This window comes from Anomaloglossus baeobatrachus, chromosome 3 (assembly GCF_048569485.1).
Source record: "Anomaloglossus baeobatrachus isolate aAnoBae1 chromosome 3, aAnoBae1.hap1, whole genome shotgun sequence".
Taxonomy (NCBI): Eukaryota; Metazoa; Chordata; class Amphibia; order Anura; family Aromobatidae; genus Anomaloglossus; species Anomaloglossus baeobatrachus.
The window spans coordinates 590,540,784-590,547,424 of NC_134355.1; positions in this window are offsets into that span (position 1 = coordinate 590,540,784).

The following is a 6,641-nucleotide window of genomic DNA, read 5'->3' on the forward strand; positions in this document are numbered from 1 at the left end:
TACAACTCATTCTAACCAAGCCATTATACTAGCAAACACTCAGTGTACCTAGTGGCATCCTATACGTGGCTATTGGACTTTGCTATAGTCCCACTAGTGCAAAGACATTTGCAGAGCGCGTCTGCCTGCGTTGCACACTACAACTCATTCTAACCAAGCCATTATACTAGCAAACACTCAGTGTACCTAGTGGCATCCTATACGTGGCTATTGGACTTTGCTATAGTCCCACTAGTGCAAAGACATTTGCAGCACGTCTGCCTGCGTTGCACACTCCAACTAATTATAACTAAGTTGCATTGTCAGGGATATTTATTCTTTATTATTCTGCTGTTAATAAAGCTAGACCACCACTGCAATCTTCACCACCTCTCAATTTTTACTACCACATTTTCAGTCCACAATCTTGTCGCAATCAACATGAGTGGCAAAATGACAGATGCTGGTGGAAAGGGGAAGAGGCGTGGTGGAAAAGGCAAAAAAGGTTTTGTCCGTGGGGAAGGTGGCAAAGCTCCATTATCATCTGCTGAAGATAGACCATCTACCAGCAAAAGTAAGATGTCTACTACTTACCGTGGACAATCCGATGTGCTCCCTTTGTTACGGACACGAACAACAGGAACAAAGGTAGATGATGGGCAAAAAAGGAAAATGCTTGAATGGATCTCAAGTGGTCCAACAAGTGCCCTCTCTGCCACTTCAAGTACCGCATCCAAAAAACACCAGTCCTCTGAGTTGTCATCCCAATCAAACTTGCTTTCTCCCAGCTCTGAAGTCTCCATCAGCCCTGCACAGTATGGTGGAACTGAGATGGCTGAGTCTGCAGAGCTGTTCAGTCACACTATAGCCTGGGAATCAGAGGTCTGCTCCCAAGCTACAGTGAGTACAGAACAGGAAATGGTCTGCAGTGATGCCCAGAACCTTTGTGACTCAGATTCAGGCCGTGAGGACCAAGTTTCTGAGCATAATGTTGACCCTTTGTCACAAACTGTAACACCTGTGGTTATAGACAATGAGGAACATACTGATGAAGATGAGACGCAGATACCCGATTGGGATGACAACTTAAATATTCGGTCAGGGCAAGAAGAGGCTCGGTCTGAGGGGGAGGGGAGTGCAAACACAACAATTGATGATGACGTTCTAGATCCCACCTACTGTCAACCCCCAGTCAGGCACTCGAGGAGGTCAACAGAGGCGGTGGAGGAGGATGCAACCGACGACGAAGTTACCTTGCGCCTTCCTGGACAGAGTCGGAGCACTGGTAGCACGTCTACAACTGCATCCTCAGCCACCACTCTGCCTATGAGCATTATTCGGGGTGGATCAACAGGTCGCATGGCCTCTAAGCCTTGCCTAGCCTGGTCCTTTTTTCACATCGAAAAAGATCGCCCAACTCATGTGATATGTAACATTTGTCATGATTCTGTTAGTAGAGGTCAAAACCTCAGCAGTTTGACAACTTCTTCCATGAATCGTCACATGACTAAATATCATAAGTCCCGGTGGGAAGCTCACCGTGCTGCAATGCGGCCTAGTGGAGCGAACCATCCACCGCCCGCCCCTTCCACTGCATCCGCGCGCTCTTCATCTTCTAGGACTGTGGGGACAGCTGCCACACCTGTTTTTCCACGCAAAACTTCCACCACTGTAACCGCAACAGGCAGTTTGCTTGTAAGGTCGTCAGTTGGTTTGGAAGGGGAAACAAGTGAGTGTGTACAGCTCTCTCAGACATCGATAGCACCAACGTTGGATGAAGGCAACATCATGTCTCCGCCTGCACTTTCCTCACAAACCTGCATTTTTCAAGGGACACCCTACTCAACACCGTCTACACACAGCAGCCAGATCTCTGTCCCTCAGATGTGGTCAAATAAAAGGCCACTTCCTCCGACCCATGACAAAGCTAAGAGGTTGACTCTATCCCTCTGTAAGCTGTTGGCTACCGAAATGCTGCCTTTCCGCCTAGTGGACACACAGGATTTTAGAGACCTTATGTCTGTCGCTGTGCCCCAGTACCAGATGCCTAGTCGCCACTACTTCTCTAAGAAAGGTGTGCCCGCGCTACACCAGCATGTCGCACACAACATCACCGCTTCCTTGAGAAACTCTGTGTGTGAACGGGTGCATTTCACCACCGATACTTGGACCAGTAAGCATGGACAGGGACGTTACATGTCGCTGACTGGGCACTGGGTAACTATGGTGATAGATGGTGAAGGGTCTGCTGCACAAGTCTTGCCGTCCCCACGACTTGTGTGTCAATCCTCTGTCTGTCCAAGTTCCGCCACTGCTTCTGCATCCTCCACCTCATCTGGGTCCTCCACCTCCGCCCCAAGCCTGCCTGGTCAGGCCACCAGCGTTCTCACTGCGCAGAAGGAATCACGCACCCCTCATTACTATGCTGGCAGCAGAGCGCAACGGCATCAGGCGGTCTTTAGCTTGACATGTCTTGGTAATAAGAGTCACACAGCTGAGGAGTTGTGGTCAGCTTTGCGGTCCGAGTTTAATAAATGGTTGTCTCCACTCAAACTGCAGCCTGGTAAGGCCGTGTGCGACAATGCTGCAAACCTGGGTGCGGCACTTCGCCTGGGCAAGGTGACACACGTACCTTGTATGGCTCACGTGTTGAACCTTGTCGTGCAGCAATTTTTAACACACTATCCCGGCCTAGATGGCCTTCTGAACAGGGCACGAAAACTGTCAGCTCACTTCCGCCGTTCAAGCGCCGCAGCAGAGCGACTTGCATCGCTCCAGAAGTCTTTCGGCCTGCCGGTTCATCGCCTGAAATGCGATGTGGCGACACGCTGGAATTCAACTCTCCACATGTTACAGCGACTGTGGCAGCACCGCAGAGCCCTGGTGCAATACGTCATGACGTATAGCCTGGGCCAACGAGATGCAGAGGTGGGGCAGATCACCCTGATGGAGTGGTCTCAGATCAAGGACCTATGCACCCTTCTGCACAGTTTCGACATGGCGACGAATATGTTTAGCTCTGACAATGCCATTATCAGCATGACGATTCCAGTCATTTACATGCTGGAGCACACACTAAACACTATTCGGAGTCAGGGGGTGGGACAACATGAAGGGGAGGAACTACAGGAGGATTCATATGCGCAAGGGACAACAACATCACGAAGGTCCAGACGTTCATCATCACCAACGCAGCAGGCATGGGACCATGGGGGACAGGGATCGACAAGGGCGCATAGTAGCAGGCGAAATGTTGAGCAAGGTGCAGGAGAACATGAAGAAATGGAGGACGAACTGTCCATGGACATGGAAGACTCAGCGGATGAGGGAGACCTTGGTCAAATTTCAGTTGAAAGAGGTTGGGGTCAGATGTCAGAGGAAGAAAGAACGGGTAGCACCTCTATGCCACAAACACAGCATGGACTTGGTCCGCATGGCTGCGCAAGACACATGAGTGCCTTTTTGTTGCACTACCTCCAACATGACAGTCGTATTGTCAAAATTAGAAGTGATGATGACTACTGGATTGCCACACTATTAGATCCCCGGTACAAGTCCAAATTTTGTGACATAATTCCAGCCATAGAAAGGGACGCACGTATGCAGGAGTATCAGCAGAAGCTGTTACTAGATCTTAGCTCGGCTTTTCCACCAAACAACCGTGCAGGTGCAGGGAGTGAATCTCCCAGTTGTAACTTGACAAACATGGGACGGTCTCGTCATCTTCAACAGTCTACCCGTACCAGTAGGACCTTTTCTGGTGCCGGTAACAGCAATTTTATGGAATCTTTTCATAATTTTTTTAGACCCTCTTTTGCAAGGCCACCAGAGACAACAAGTCTGACACATAGTCAACGGCTGGAGAGGATGATACAGGAGTATCTCCAAATGAACATCGATGCCATGACTGTGCAACTGGAGCCTTGCTCCTTTTGGGCTTCAAACCTACAAAAATGGCCAGAGCTCGCAACTTACGCCTTGGAGATTTTGTCGTGTCCAGCTGCCAGCGTTGTCTCTGAACGTGTATTCAGTGCTGCTGGGTGTGTGCTGACAGATAAGCGCACGCGTCTGTCCAGTGACAATGTGGACAGACTGACGTTCATCAAAATGAACAAGTCATGGATCCAGAAGGAATTTACTACCCCTGTGTCATCCTGGGGAGAGTAAATGCTTGTGGATTTGGAATGTGCTTGATGCAAATCAAAACATCCTGTTTGCAACTAGGGCCCAAGTGCTGCCACTGATGGGGTGGGTGTCTGTGTGGCCCAATTTTTGGAAAAAAGGGAGACTCCGCTTGGAGTAACCCTTGCTTGCTGTGTTTTTAAAAGAAGCCAAGATGAACAGAGCTGGGATCAGGAAAGACTTTGCTACCTACCCCGGTGTCATCCTGGGGACGGCTAAGAATAGCGTATTTTTGAATGTGCTTGATGCAAATCAAAACATCCTGTTTGCAACTAGGGCCCAAGTGCTGCCACTGATGGGGTGGGTGTCTGTGTGGCCCAATTTTTGGAAAAAAGGGAGACTCCGCTTGGAGTAACCCTTGCTTGCTGTGTTTTTAAAAGAAGCCAAGATGAACAGAGCTGGGATCAGGAAAGACTTTGCTACCTACCCCGGTGTCATCCTGGGGACGGATAAGAATGGCGTATTTTTGAATGTGCTTGATGCAAATCTAGCTGTGAAGTGTACAACTGGGGCACAACTGCTGCCACTGAATGGGTGGGTGTGTGTGGGGCCCAATTTTTGGAAAAAAGGGGAGACTCCGCTTGGAGTAACCCTTGCTTACATTGTTTTTAAAAGAAGCCAAGATGAACAAGTCATGGGTCAGCAAAGACTTTGCTACCTACCCCAGTGTCATCCTGGGGACGGCTAAGAATAGCGTATTTTTGAATGTGCTTGATGCAAATCAAAACATCCTGTTTGCAACTAGGGCCCAAGTGCTGCCACTGATGGGGTGGGTGTCTGTGTGGCCCAATTTTTGGAAAAAAGGGAGACTCCGCTTGGAGTAACCCTTGCTTGCTGTGTTTTTAAAAGAAGCCAAGATGAACAGAGCTGGGATCAGGAAAGACTTTGCTACCTACCCCGGTGTCATCCTGGGGACGGATAAGAATGGCGTATTTTTGAATGTGCTTGATGCAAATCTAGCTGTGAAGTGTACAACTGGGGCACAACTGCTGCCACTGAAGGGGTGGGTGTGTGGGGCCCAATTTTTGGAAAAAAGGGAGACTCCGCTTGGAGTCACCTTGCGGTGTTTTACATGACTTTAGAAGGGCGTGCCATGCCTATATCTGTGTGTCCTCCTCTTTTTCCTTGTCCAGCTGTTTTGTTTTCGCATGAGTACATGTCCTTGTCACTTTCCCATGTGTTTGTGTTGTGTTGTGAGTTGTTTGTCACCTTTTGGACACCTTTGAGGGTGTTTTCTAGGTGTTTTACTGTGTTTGTGATTGCCTGCCATTGTTTCCTATGGGCTCGAGTTCGGTTCGTCGAACGTTCGACGAGCCGAACTCGAGCCAGACCCCCCGTTCGGCGAACCGCCTCGAGCCGAACCGGGACCGGTTCGCTCATCTCTAATCAAGTCATCTTGGACAATTGTATGTTTCCAATTTTGTGGGACCAGTTTCTGGAAGGCCCTTTATAGTTTCAGCATGACTGTTGGGGGGAGTTTGGTATGGAAGAACTTAACTGGCTATACAGAACTGTGAACTTAAAGGGATTTTCCCATCTCCAAGATCCTATCCAAAAATGGAGTAGGTGTAATAATAATATTACCATATATCTCCAACTAGAAATATATTATAGTTCTCTTGATATAGCCATGCCTCTTACCTCATGTGCAGGGTGTTGCAGCTTAGGTATCCATGGTTACATCCACTAATGACAGTTGCTCGTGTTTGTAACCGTGGATACCTAAGCTGCATTGCCCTGCACATGAGGTACTTTATCAGTAGAGCTATACTAAATTTCTAATTGGTATTGGAAGTATTTGCTCATATTATTATTATTACACCTAATAATAATAATTGGAGATGGGAATACCCCTTTAACCGTATCAAACATCGTTGGAATGAAATGGAATTGAGATTATAAATCTGGCTCTCTCATCCAACATCAGTGTCTGACCACCCCACAAATGCTGTTCTTGATAAATGCAAAGGTAGCTCAAACAGAAAAGGTTAACTTTCCCTGCGCTGCCGTAAGGATGATGATTCCGAATAGACATGAATAATAATTTTGTCTACGCATTTCAAAGCCCACCAACTTCTTCAGGGCAAATCTTCACGACAAAGAAGAAGCTGGTGAGCTTTGAAACGCGTAGACAATAAAATCATTATTCATCTCTATCCGGACTCTTTTGTCATCCTTAAGGCAGTGCAGGGGAAGTTAACCCTTACTGTTTGAGCTACATTGGCATTCCACGAGGGTCTGCTACAGCCGTTTCATGCCTACACTGTTGGTTGTGACTTTCACACCCCGTAAAGATGAGCCTCTCCTAGACATTTTGCTATATTATTAATTGGATAAGACTCTATGTGCGCTTTCTGTCTCTCTAGCTTTGTTTGACTTCTGGATATATGGACAAGGCACCCTATAGACACTTCCAAAATCTTGTAGAAACTCTTTCCAGAAAAGCGGAAGTTGTTATAGCGGCAATTGAGCCAACTCCA